The 13,174-nt window shown below is 41.2% G+C and overlaps 1 long non-coding RNA gene across 31 annotated transcripts in view; it reads left to right on the top strand.

Moving 5' to 3' along the window:
* LOC129636186 (uncharacterized) overlaps window positions 1-13,174 on the top strand; it is a 169,306-nt gene that overhangs the window by 5,314 nt on the left and 150,818 nt on the right. For all 31 annotated transcript variants that reach the window (XR_008706764.1, XR_008706772.1, XR_008706775.1 and 28 more), the window contains 2 exons: window positions 12,481-12,571; window positions 13,066-13,120. This is a non-coding gene — a long non-coding RNA (uncharacterized LOC129636186). The remainder of the gene's footprint in view (window positions 1-12,480; window positions 12,572-13,065; window positions 13,121-13,174) is intronic.

Genomic DNA, 13,174 nt, shown 5'->3' with positions numbered 1-13,174 from the left:
TATACATCTATTCTTTTAATATACTTTTGCATTATGGTTTATCATAGCAGAAATGTCTTCATTATGGAGAAGGCACTTTCCATTTGTGTCAATAAACAGAAATTGAGTCTATGATTTCCAGAATTCCTCCTTTGCTCTAATTGCAGGGCAGAGAACACCCACAGTGTGAAACCCACGAATCTCTGTCCGGACCAATGGAAGTGTTTCTCACCAGTTGTTAGGGCTGATTCTACCTATGTGAATTCTGGCTGAGTTAGCACTTAGACTGAATCAAACTGAGTCTCTGATCCTTGGCAGCTGGCAGTGAAACCCTTTGATGGGATTCTGCTGTTACACCCTCCTTTGACGCCTCTCTGAGGTCTGCCTCATACTTGGACTGTGCGTTTCACTTGTTTTCAAGCACGTGGCCTCCTCTGTCAGACTGCTTTCAAGCTCATGGTTTCCTGCCTGAGATGCCACCATTTCTACTCCTTTGTTCATTTCATTTCCTTCCACTTAGGAAAGTTCTAGAACTTTATTTTTGAATTCTATAAGAAAGTATTTACCATAGTGGCTGTACTAGTTTGCATTCCCACCAACAGTGTAAGAGGGTTCCCTTTTCTCCACACCCTCTCCAGCATTTATTACTTGTAGACTTTTGGATCGCAGCCATTCTGACTGGTGTGAAATGGTACCTCATAGTGGTTTTGATTTGCATTTCTCTGATAATGAGTGATGTTGAGCATCTTTTCATGTGTTTGTTAGCCATCTGTATGTCTTCTTTGGAGAAATGTCTATTTAGTTCTTTGGCCCATTTTTTGATTGGGTCATTTATTTTTCTGGAGTTGAGCTATAGGAGTTGCTTGTATATTTTTGAGATTAGTTGTTTGTCAGTTGCTTCATTTGCTATTATCTTCTCCCATTCTGAAGGCTGTCTTTTCACCTTGCTAATAGTTTCCTTTGATGTGCAGAAGCTTTTAAGGTTAATTAGGTCCCATTTGTTTATTTTTGCTTTTATTTCCAATATTCTGGGAGGTGGGTCATAGAGGATCCTGCTGTGATGTATGTCAGAGAGTGTTTTGCCTATGTTCTCCTCTAGGAGTTTTATAGTTTCTGGTCTTACGTTTAGATCTTTAATCCATTTTGGAGATTCCTTAAAAAACTGGAAATAGACCTGCCTTATGATCCAGCAATCCCACTGCTGGGCATACACACTGAGGAAACCAGAAGGGAAAGAGACACGTGTACCCCAATGTTCATCGCAGCACTGTTTATAATAGCCAGGACATGGAAGCAACCTAGATGTCCATCAGCAGATGAATGGATAAGAAAGCTGTGGTACATATACACAGTGGAGTATTACTCAGCCATTAAAAAGAATACATTTGAATCAGTTCTAATGAGGTGGATGAAACTGGAGCCTATTATACAGAGTGAAGTAAGCCAGAAAGAAAAACACCAATACAGTATACTAATGCATATATATGGAATTTAGAAAGATGGTAACAATAACCCTGTGTACGAGACAGCAAAAGAGACACTGATGTATAGAACAGTCTTATGGACTCTGTGGGAGAGGGAGAGGGTGGGAAGATTTGGGAGAATGGCATTGAAACATGTAAAATATCATGTATGAAATGAGTTGCCAGTCCAGGTTCAATGCACGATACTGGATACTTGGGGCTGGTGCACTGGGATGACCCAGAGGGATGGAATGGGGAGGGAGGAGGGAGGAGGGTTCAGGATGGGGAACACATGTATACCTGTGGTGGATTCATTTTGATATTTGGCAAAACTAATACAGTTATGTAAAGTTTAAAAATAAAATAAAATTAAAAAAAAAAAGTATTTACCAAATAGTTAATCATTTTGATTAAAGCCATTCATTCGCTAGCAACAAGGAAATCATACCTACTCTTTAATTTCAACGCTTGTCATCCAGCTTCAACCTTACTCCACGGCCTTGTCCTTTGTGTAGGTTCATTTTGCTTCAAGATCTGTCGTTATCCCTGAGAATATATATATGTACAATGATCACAGTTTATTTGCTCCTGATTTCTGGTGCCTAGGACAATTCCTGGGAAATAAGAAGGAAATAGATCCTGGTGGATAAGAGCTGTTGGAATCAAATATTTTTTTTTTTGCCTCTCACTCAGCATCTGCTTTTCCTTGTCTAAGCTGCACCCCAGTATTTCCACATGGGAACTGCTGTTGCCCCAACTGGACATGACCCAGCAGGATTGTCATTCATGGTGCCAAGAATGTGCGTATAGGACCCTAACTAGGTCAATCATACCCTCCTTCTCTGTATTTCAGAGATTAAAAAAAATATATATATATACGCTGAAATTTGTTAGCGGTGATTGGTGACAAAGGCAGCATCCTTGCAGAGACAGATATCTCTCAGTTATTTAAAAAAAATTGAGGTGAAATTTACAAACTTAGCCACTTTAAAGTGTGTGTGTCTGTGGCACCTGGTACACTCAAAATGCTGTACAACCACCGCCTCTGTCTAGTGTTGAAGCTCCTTCATCGCCCAAACCCCATTAGTCACTCACCATTATTCCACCGGTTCTAGTCGCCAAGATGCGTGTTGTTTCAAGTCTGTTGTGCTCCATCTGTGTGTGTGTGTGTGTTAGTCGCTCAGGTGTGTCTGACTCTTTGCAACCCCATGGACTATAGTCCGCCAGGCTCCTCTGTCCATGGGATTCTCCAGGCAAGAATACTGGTGTGGGTTGCCATGCCCTTCTCCAGGTGGAATAATGGTGAGTGATTAATGGGTTTAGGGTTATCTTCCGGGTGCTGAAAAAGCTTTGACACTAAATAGAGGTGGTGGTTGTACAGCATTGTGAGTTTACCAATTGTCACTGATGTGTACACTTTAAAGTGGTTAATTAAATATTATGTAAATTTTATCTTGATAATTTTCTTTAAAAAGGAAAATACATAATACACAGAAAAGTATCGGAGAGTGTAGGACGTTTTTGCCCTCTATTCCCAGATGTATTTTTCCAAGTTAAGGAATATCAGTTACTATACCCCTGCTGGCTTCTCTTCACCCCCTCATTATTTGATGGATGAATTTAGGAACAGAAGGTTCCTAAATTGGCATGTGACTCTCTGCCTCTTACTCTTTTTCTTGGAAGTGAGATTCCTGCAGGAAGTAAGGCAAAGGCCCTGCTCTGATGTGAAGAGTGAGATTTAGGGATGTAGGAAGGCCTACCATGGTCCAGAGCTGTGTCGATTGGTGGGTGATTTCCTTACTCATTCCTGGATTCCTTCAGATTTCTTATGGTGTAACTTTTTGCTTTCTTGTCCCTTGGGAGGAAAAAATGATCTGTGTCTTAATCAGTAACTAAAGAAAGAAAACACTAGTAAGACAGAGTAGAGATTGCAAAATTGGGAGATGAGATGAATAGGAGTGGATGACGAGAAAGCTAGCTTTTGTCAAATTGTTGGGTGTTTGTGTGTTTATTTACTGGAGGATTGATTGATGTGAAAGGCACACCCAGGTGAACCAGAAAAAACATACCTTTCTATAATTGAGAGGAGCTAGGTGAAGGAGCAATTCACTTGCTTTGTTTGAAATTACTTGAGTTAATAATGAAGCTATTGTTAACTAGAGTGTGAAGCTTAACTCTTTTTTGAAAGCTTAATTTAAAGCCCTCGGTTTAATTCTTCTGCATAATTAAATAAAGCCAGCACAGCTCTGGGCTGTGATTTCTCAAGCTATTCTATTTTCTTAGCTGAGACAATCATTTGTTAAGCTAATGGAAAATAATTGCCCAAGTACATTAAAAGAGATGTGATTTCTTCCAGAATTAATACTTTGCCCAGGATTAAGTTTTCTTTGGCAAACCCAACTATCAAGAACTAAGTAGGGGAAAGGTCAGAAGAGGATGCAATTCACTAGAAACAGTGGATTTTGCAAAATAGAAATTTTGCAATACAGTTATGATAACAGTATCAGTGTAATGATACTTGGCAGATTCACCAAACCTTCTCCAAAAAGAATTCTTTGGCTTGGGTTATGCTTCAAGTAGAAAACAAACATTCTTTTTGGAAAGGAGTCTCCTTTCTTAGATGTATTTTTAATTGGAAGATGATTGCTTTACAGTGTTGTGTTGGTTTCTGCAGTACGGCACCATGAATCGGCTATAAGTAAACGTACACCCCTTCCCTCTTCAACCTCCCTCCCACGACCCCCATCCCACCCCCACGGTCATCACAGAGCACGGGGCTGAGCTCTGCTGTGCAGCGAGTTCCCACTAGCTGTCTGGTTCGCTGTGGTGGCATATATATGTCAAGGCTCCTCTCTGTTTGTCCCACACTCTCCTTCCCCTGCTGGGTCCACAAGTTCTTTCTCTGGCTGTGTCTTTTTGTAACTCAACACACATGCAGGTTAGAGTAGGTGGGTAGGCAAGGGCTGGAGAAAGAAGATCCTAAGTTACTCAGGTAACAGAGTTGAAATATGGTATGAAAATTGACATGCAACTCAGCCAATCAATGCACTCTTCTGTTGGGTCAATAAGTACTTAAAACATGATTGTGTATTGAATAATATGTTGACTATGCTTTAGACTAAAGTCATAAATATGGCTTTTCTCCCCATAACTAATGCACCAGGTACTCTTTCCACTAATTCTATGTAGATACAAAGTATGTCATGGTTGCACAAAGAGAAAATTGGTCCTTACAAGAACAGTATGAAATTTATTTATATTTTTTGGTGTATCTCCAGACTATATTCCATTCCATTGATCTATTTGTCTATCTTGACAGAAATAGTACACTATCTTGTTTACGGTAACTTTATAAGAAGTCTTAAAGTCAAGTAGTTTAAGTCCTCCAGCTCTGATCTTCTCTTTAAAAACTGGGCTATTCTTAAAAAAAAAAAAAAAAAAAAAGGAATATAATTGCTTACAATGTTGTGTTAGTTTCTGCTGTGCAATGAAGCGTGTCCACTATTGTTGTTCAGTCGCCCAGTCGTGTCCGACTCTTTGCAACCCCATGGACTATAGCACGCCAGGCCTCCCTGTCCCTCACCATCTCCCAGAGTTTGCCCAAGTTTGTGTTCATTCCATCAGTGATACCATCCAGCCATCTCATCCTCTGGTGCCCTCTTCTCCTTCTGCCCTCAATCTTTCCCAGCACTGGGGACTTTTCTAATGAGCTGTCTGTTTGCATCAGATGACCAAGGTACTAGAGCCTCAGCATCAGTCCTTCCAGCAAATATTCAGGGTTGATCTCTCTTAAGATTGACTGGTTTGATCTCCTTGCTGTCCAAGGGACTTTTGAGAGTCTTTTCCAGCACCACAGTTCGAAGGTGTCAATTCTTTGGTGTTCTGCCTTCTTGACGGTCCAGCTCTCGCTATGTACGTGACCACTGGGAAGACCACAGCCTTAACCATAAGGACCTTTGTTGGCAGAGTAACGTCTGTGCTTCTCGGCTCACTGTTGAGCTTTGTCATTGCTTTCCTCCCAGGAAGCAATCGTCTTCTGATTTCCTGGCTACAGTCCATAGTGATTTTAGAACCCAAGAGGAGGAAATCTGTCACTGCTTCCACCTTTTGGAAATATGTATTTCCTCCTCCTCAGACCTCACCCCCACCACCCCTTCACCTAGGTCATCACAGAGCCCTGAGCTGAGCCCCTGTGCTATACAGCAGCTTCCCACTTGCTATCTAGTTTACACATGGTAATGTATAGATGTCAATCTAATTTTAATGTATGTATGCATTTTAGTGAAGCAGAAGAAATGAATGATGTAGTATGAGTGGGAAAGGACCACACAAAAGGGAGTCAGACTCTCAGGTTGATCGTCCAGAGCTTTCTTGGATCCGGGAAGCCTCGGATCAATCTTTAACACATTCCAGTTCCAGGCTTGCTGTTGCACACACACATTGTTTGCCTTTCCCACACTTTCAGTTTATGATCTTCGCTATGCCTGGGAGATTCTGATCACTCAATAGGTTAAAAATCCAGGCCCGCTTTTACGAAAGGGATTAAAGGCTGCTTTTTTCACAACATCTCCCTTGAGTACCATGGAAGTACTCGAGCAAAATAATGCTCAGAATTCTCCAAACCAGGTTTCAACAGTACGTGAACTGTGAACTTCCAGATGTTCAAGCTGGATTTAGAAAAGGCAGAGGAACCAGAGATCAAATTGCCAACATCCGCTGGATCGTCAAAAAAGCAAGAGAGTTCCAGAAAAGCATCTACTTCTGCTTTATTGACTATGCCAAAGCCTTTGACTGTGTGGATCACAATAAACTGTGGAAAATTCTGAAAGAGATAGAACACCAGACCACTTGACCTGACTCCTGATAAATCTGTATGCAGGTCAAGAAGCAACAGTTAGAACTGGACATGGAACAACAGACTGGTTCCAAATCGGGAAAGGAGTATACCAAGGCTGTATTTTCTCACCCTGCTTATTTAAGTTGTATGCAGAGTACATCTGAAATGCTGGGCTGGATGAAGCACAAGCTGGAATCAAGATTGCTGGGAGAACTATCCATGACCTCAGATATGCAGATGACAGGACCCTTATGGCAGAAAGCAAGGAAGAACTAAAGAGCCTCTTGATGAAAATTAAAAGAGGAGAGTGAAAAAACTGGCTTAAAACTCAACATTCAGAAAACTAAGATCATGGTATCTGGTCCTATCACTTCATGGCAAATAGATGGGGAAACAGTGGAAACAATGACAGACTTTGTTTTGGGGCTTCAAAATCACTGCAGATGGTGACTACAGCCATGAAATTAAGACACTTGCTCCTTGGAAGAAAAGCTATGACCAACCTAGACATCTTTTAAAAAGCAGAGACATTACTTTGCCAATTAAGGTCCATCTAGTCAAAACCATGGTTTTTTCAGTAGTCATGTATGGATGTGACAGTTGGACTATAAAGAAGGCCGAGTGCTGAAGAATTGATGCTTTTGAACTGTGGTGTTGGAAAAGACTCTTGAGAGTCCCTTGGACTGCAAGGAGATCCAACCAGACCATCCTAAAGGAAACCAGTCCTGAATATTCATTGGAAGGACTGATGCTGAAGCTGAAACTCCAATACTTTGGCCACCTGATGTTAAGAGCTGACTCATTTGAAAAGACCCTGATGCTGGGAATGATTGAAGGCGGGAGCAGAAGGGGATGACAGAGGATAAGACGGTTGGATGGCATCACAGACTCAATGGACATGGGTTTGAGCAAGCACCAGGAGTTGGTGAAGAACAGCAAAGTATGTGCTGCAGTCCATGGGGTTGCAAAGAGTCGGACATGACTGAGTGACTGAATAAGGTTCTGGCCTGAGTGGTTAGCCTCATTTATAAGAGAATAAGAACTTGTCTTTGCAAATTAAAAAATAAGTTGATATTACTCAGTGTTGGAAAAGATATGGAGGACCATACACGGTCCTAGGATGTTGGTGATAACTTACTGCCTCCTTTCCAAAAAGTGATTTTGCCTTAGTCATTGAAGTTTTAGCATGTATCCACTTTGATCCAGAATCTTAGCTTGTTATGTATAAGAAGTGCAGTGGCTATCAGAACATGCACGCACATGAGACCCTTTCTTCCTATAGTGTTTGTAAGTAACAAAGCCCAGCTAACCAACAAACAAAAGACTCAAGGAACCAAGCCTCGTTAGGATGCATGAATAGAATTTGAACTTCCTATGTGTATTTTGTGCAATTTCTTTTTTTTTTTTTTTACAATGAACATGTATTTTCCTCAAATAACTTCTGTTCTCCTTTGAAAAGGGTTATACCTGAGCAGGGGTGCATCTGCTTCCTGTTTTATCTCCTCACTCTGTTTTGACAGAGAGGGTAAGAATAATCTCAGAATCTGGTTTGACATGTTTTCCTAAGTACTGTTACCCATTTATATATTTTGCAACAGTTACTCTAATCTTGGAAGTTGTTAATGGCTCCTTATTTCCAACGGGATAAGATCTGTACAAAGACCCTCGTGGTCGTTTCCCAGTTACCCTTCCCTCTCTGCCCCCAGCCCTTCTCTCGAGCTTCTCTACTTCTGAAACTCACCTTCTGTGTCGGGTTTTCTTATCTTGGCTCTCCAGTCCCTTCTTTTACAATGCCACTGCCCATATGGGAGCCTTCTGCTTCCCTTCTGTGAAGTCTCTGCTCACATGTTCTGTTCTGTGATCATCTCTCATCAGGTCTAAGGAAATCCTCCATTCATGGCACTCTATCCCCTTCATCTCACCCCAAGGCCGTCACATGTTAGGTGTGTTTTCCCTACCTGAAGAATGCCCACTGGGGACAGATCCAGACATCTTTGTAGATGTTCACTTGAGTTTTATGGATGGAGACATGGTATTAGTGGAAATTACATTTCACTTCAAAATTACTAGAAACTGATGATCATGGGTTATGGTCTTATTAAAGAATGTTTTTGCTCTGCCATGACTTTGACCACTTGCTACCAAGGCAGAGGCTCCTTTCTCCCTTTTCTTACAAAGTTGATTCTTTGTATTTAGCTATGTGTCCTGCGCTTTTTCTTTGAAGTTCATGCTTTCCTCACCCAATGATTTCAAGACATGTAGCGAATCCTGTTCTAGCTCTGTTCCATGAGGACTTTTTCTGGCCAGTCTCTAGACAATCTCTTCTTTCATGCTCTCACAGATCATTTATTTCCACTTGTTCCTCCCCCAGGCAGGCCCTTTATAAAGTTCCAGCCCTCAACCAGCCCCATGGTATTCAGGACTGCATTAAAATCTTTACAACCTGAAACCTGAAAAGATGGTGGTACCTCTATCATTATGTCAGCTCCAAAGTTACTACATGGTGAAACACAAACTTATGTATATGCTACAATTAAATATACCTCTCCAGAATTTTCTCATTCTAAATTCTTCAAAGAGACCGGGGTTCGATCTCTGGATCAAGAAAATTCCCTGGATAAAGGAATGGCAACCCACTCCAGTATTCTTGCCTGAAGAATCCCATGGACAGAAAAGCCTTGCAGGCTACAGTCCATGGGATCGCAAAAAGTCGAACACAACTGAGCGACTAACACTTTCACTACTAACTTTTCTTCCAGCCTTTGTTTTGCTGTGTCCTAACTCACATTTTGGTCTCCCCACACGGTGGTCTTTTGTTCTGGTACCCTACTGCAGCAAAGGATTTCGTGAGATATGCTTTCGTGTTGCATATCCAAATACTTGGAGTTCCCACATTGCACTGGTGCTCAAGAACCTGCATGCTGCTGCAGGAAATGGAAGAGACACCGGTTCAGTCCCTGGGTCGGAAAGCTCCTCTGGAGTGGATGCTGAGTCCAATCACGTGGTGTCTTCTTTAATTTCCTCCCTGCCACTGGCAAGTCTTTCCTGATTTTAGTAAGTATTCTTTAGTAAGAATACTTAAAGTATTCTTAAAGTATTCTTAGTATTAAGAATTCTTAGTATTCTTGAATTCTTAGTATTAAGAATTCTTAGTATTCTTGAATTCTTAGTATTCTTAAAGTATTCTTAGTAAGTATTCTTTAGTAAGAATACTAAAGTATTCTTTAGTAAGTATTCTTCAATCCCCACCAGCCTGAGCCAACAAAAGCTAAGTCATGTTGGCCAGAATGGTAGGAAAAAAATTGTTCTCACATCTTTATTTCGGGACATTTTTTGGAGTGGATATCGCCTCTTCTTTCGTTTTCTTCTTTTCCCTGCTTTTTGGGTGGTGAAGAGTCCTCCCTGTGGTTCTTTGTACCATACTTTCTTTTTCTGATTGCCCACTGCTCAGGTGACCTCCAAGAACTTCATCTCATCCCCCTCTAACAATTTGGTGAAGTATGTGTCTGGAATGTCATTTCTGCCCTTTGCAGACACTGAGACTAGGCTTAGCCTTCAGACTTCTCCAGGTCTCTCTTTCTCTGTGTTGACTTGAACCATGGACGGAAAGACTTCTTCCCTAGGAAACTTGCTTCTGACCCCACAGCATCCGTTTACAGCTCCCACCATGGTGCTGTCCATGTTTGGGATGCTTCCAGGGGGTAATCAATTCTGTCCCCTGTGATTTGGTTTTCAGGGACTGTTCTTCCTCTAAAAGTCACAGGAGCTTAGGCTGAAACCCTTAACTTTTACCCAGTCCTGTGGAAAACAGTACCTTCTGCTCCATTTTAATCAAAGTTAAACTCTTAAGCATGTATCTTTGCCTATGCTTTTGAAGTGTGTGTTCTCCTAGAGCAGGCTCACTGGAGATGGCCCTGATGCTGGGAAAGATTAAAGGCAAAAGGAGAAGGAGGCAGCAGAGGAAGAGGAGGTTAGATAGCATCACCGACTCAGTGGATGTGAGCTTGAGCAAACTCCGGGAGTTGGTGATGGACAGGGAAGCCTGGCGTGCTACAGTCCATGGGGTAGCGGAGAGTCAGACACGACTTACAACAGCAATTCTCCTAGTTCTCATGAGACTCTCAATCCCGAAGTTTTCAGTTTTGGAGCTTCTTGAGGATCATCCTACCTTTGGCATAAAGTACTAGTTTTCCACTTTCCTTTTATCCTACAGGGAAGGCAAATTCTGATTCCTAAGGCCTTAAAACATTGTTCTCCAAAGGCCCTGCAATCGGAGAGGTATAGAATTTGGAAAACAGCCCTTTTTTTTTTTTTTTTTTAAATTTTAGAGGGCATTAAAGTGTAAAGCAGGAGAATAGAGTGTTATGCAAGTGATTGATTTCAAGTGTGTACCCAATGAATTACATCTTTATTTCCTCTCCCACAAAGCATTTTCATTTGAATTGAGTTTTTCAGCTAAATCATCACTTCATGGACTGGCAATTAGGATTAGTTTCTTCTTTTCTAATCAAGTCCTTCCAACTACAGAAGATATTGTGCATACTGTCTAAATTATAGATTTCTCTCATTGTTACATTTGGAGTAGAATGGTCCATTCACCAAATGTTTACTCAGTACCCACTGAGCACTCTGCTTGATCTGGGGTGTTTGACAAATGGGAAAGCTCTTTGAGCTTTTTGAAATGATTTAGGAGTGATGTGCAGAATAAAACTTAAAGTGAGAGCAAGCTGAGTTCGTCCCGGGTCTGGAGATGTTCACCATCAGATTAAAGCAGCCTAGCATGCCGTCACCCATCACAGGAGACTGCGTGGGCAGAACCAGACCTGACCCTGGTACCAGTGGAAACACTCGGGACCACTCAGATTCACAGAGTCGTTAGACTTCACTTGGAGGAGATTTAAAATCGCTTTATCAGAACTACACTCTCAGGAGGTGGGGAACAGAACTTCACAGGCCGGCATGAGCTGGAGGGGAAGTCAGAGCCAGATTGAGGTTTCGTGCCGGAACTTGAAGTGTTTTCTGGTCATTGATTTCTCCAGTACTTTTCTGTTCAAATGTTTAGTGACCAACACTTGCTGCTTCCTTATGTCTGTGCCCGACTTTGGACTCACAGGGATGCAGAAACCCAATCCTTGCCTTTTCCCTCCCCGCTCAATGGTTAGAATTTGGTTTTGTAATTAGATTGGTTGTATTAAAGAGATAGGCAAGGAACTTTTGGTCAAGTAAGATGACCAAAGTACTTACTTACAAATAAAATAAGTATTTGACTTTCAAAATAATTTCTTTGAAACTGTTTATCTCATATCTACTTTTAATACAGTAATTAGTCCCATTAATCCTAATACCTCAGGTTAATTTATTCATGATCACCTATAGTATCAAGTCATTTTTTTTTAAGTGTGCTTAATATCTGGGTTATTTTGAATGATCCTAAAAAATTCTTTTGAACTTCAACAGAGCTGATCTGACTGCTTGAAACATACTGGAAAATGGATAGTTTCTGAACATGGGACATATATTTAATTTGTACAATGTGCAATTAAAATTACAATTTAAAAAAAGTGATTACAAATAAAATAGCCAAATGAAGGTGAACTTTGGAGTAACTGCATGTTTGTAACACTTAGTGCAATATTTACCAAGCGTTTATTGAATTCTTCCAAATGATAAATGACATAAAGCCCTCGTAAGGAAAAGCCATGAGATAAGAGAACATTTCCCAAAGTTCATTTCTTACTTTCATTCTGCCAGGTGTTAATAAATCTTGCTGGTTAAGTACACTTGAACGATGCTGAGATTAACAGATGTGTGGTTTTCCTGTGAGGAGCCTTCGTGTGTTTTAAAATAGTCTCATCTGTGTGTGTGTTGGTATATCTCTCTGGACCAGGATTGTGTAGCACACACTAACGCAAACATGAAAAAGATGATGGAGTCACTGGGCGAGGGAAAGGGGGCGACGGGCAGAGGAAGAAGCAGAGTCACACTGATGGGGAGCCGTCGAATGATGGTCTGTGGGGGCTGGGACCACACGGGCATCCAGTCCCGCTGCCTGTGAAACAAGCCCCGTTATTTGCTGCTATAGGGCCCGGGCTCCCTACTGTCATAGTATATATGTATTATATAATTATCTATTATACGTAATTAAATATAATTCCCCTTCCCAACCACGCATAGACATGCTTTGCTCTTGTCTTTGTTCAGTCGCTGAGTCATGTCCTAGTCTTTGCAACCCAGTGGACTACAGCCTGCCAGGGTCCTTCATGCATGGGATTCTCCAGGCAAGAATACTGGAGTGAGTTGCCATTTCCTTCTCTAGGGGATTTTCCCGACCCAGGGATCAAACTCCTGTCTCTCCTGCATTGACAGGCGAATTCTTTACCACTGAGCCACCAGGGAAGCCTGTCTTGCTCTACCCTACTGTTATCAGGGCTAGCCAGGTGGGAATTGTTTCCTCGGAATCCAGTGTACTTAACACTGAATAATAATAAATTATATCACTTAAATAGATTTATTATTGAAATGTTCTAATTTATTACTATTTTCAAATTCATAACATCATCTTTTATTTCTCCCAACAGTCCCTAAAATTAAGTAGGTATTGTTTTTATTATCCTGTTACTGATGAAGATAGTATGTTTCTTATTCTCTTGAGGGAAATGATTGACATTTTAGGCAGAACAAGTCTTCATTTTGAGGGTATTGCAGCTGGTTAGAAGCTCTGGTCCCTCGGCACTTAATGTCCGAGTTTAATCAAAACCACTTTTATTGAGTTTTTTCCTTCTCAAGTGCTCCCAAGAGCGGTGAATACAGGCCCCAGGTGAGAGTCCAGGATCTGCAGATGGTATGTAACTGAGCTGAATTCCAGTCTGTGTTCTGACTACATAGCCCATTGCTT

This window comes from Bubalus kerabau, chromosome 21 (assembly GCF_029407905.1).
Source record: "Bubalus kerabau isolate K-KA32 ecotype Philippines breed swamp buffalo chromosome 21, PCC_UOA_SB_1v2, whole genome shotgun sequence".
Taxonomy (NCBI): domain Eukaryota; kingdom Metazoa; phylum Chordata; class Mammalia; order Artiodactyla; family Bovidae; genus Bubalus; species Bubalus kerabau.
The sequence above is the reverse complement of the archived record's forward strand: the minus strand, read 5'-3'. Positions and strand labels throughout refer to the sequence as shown.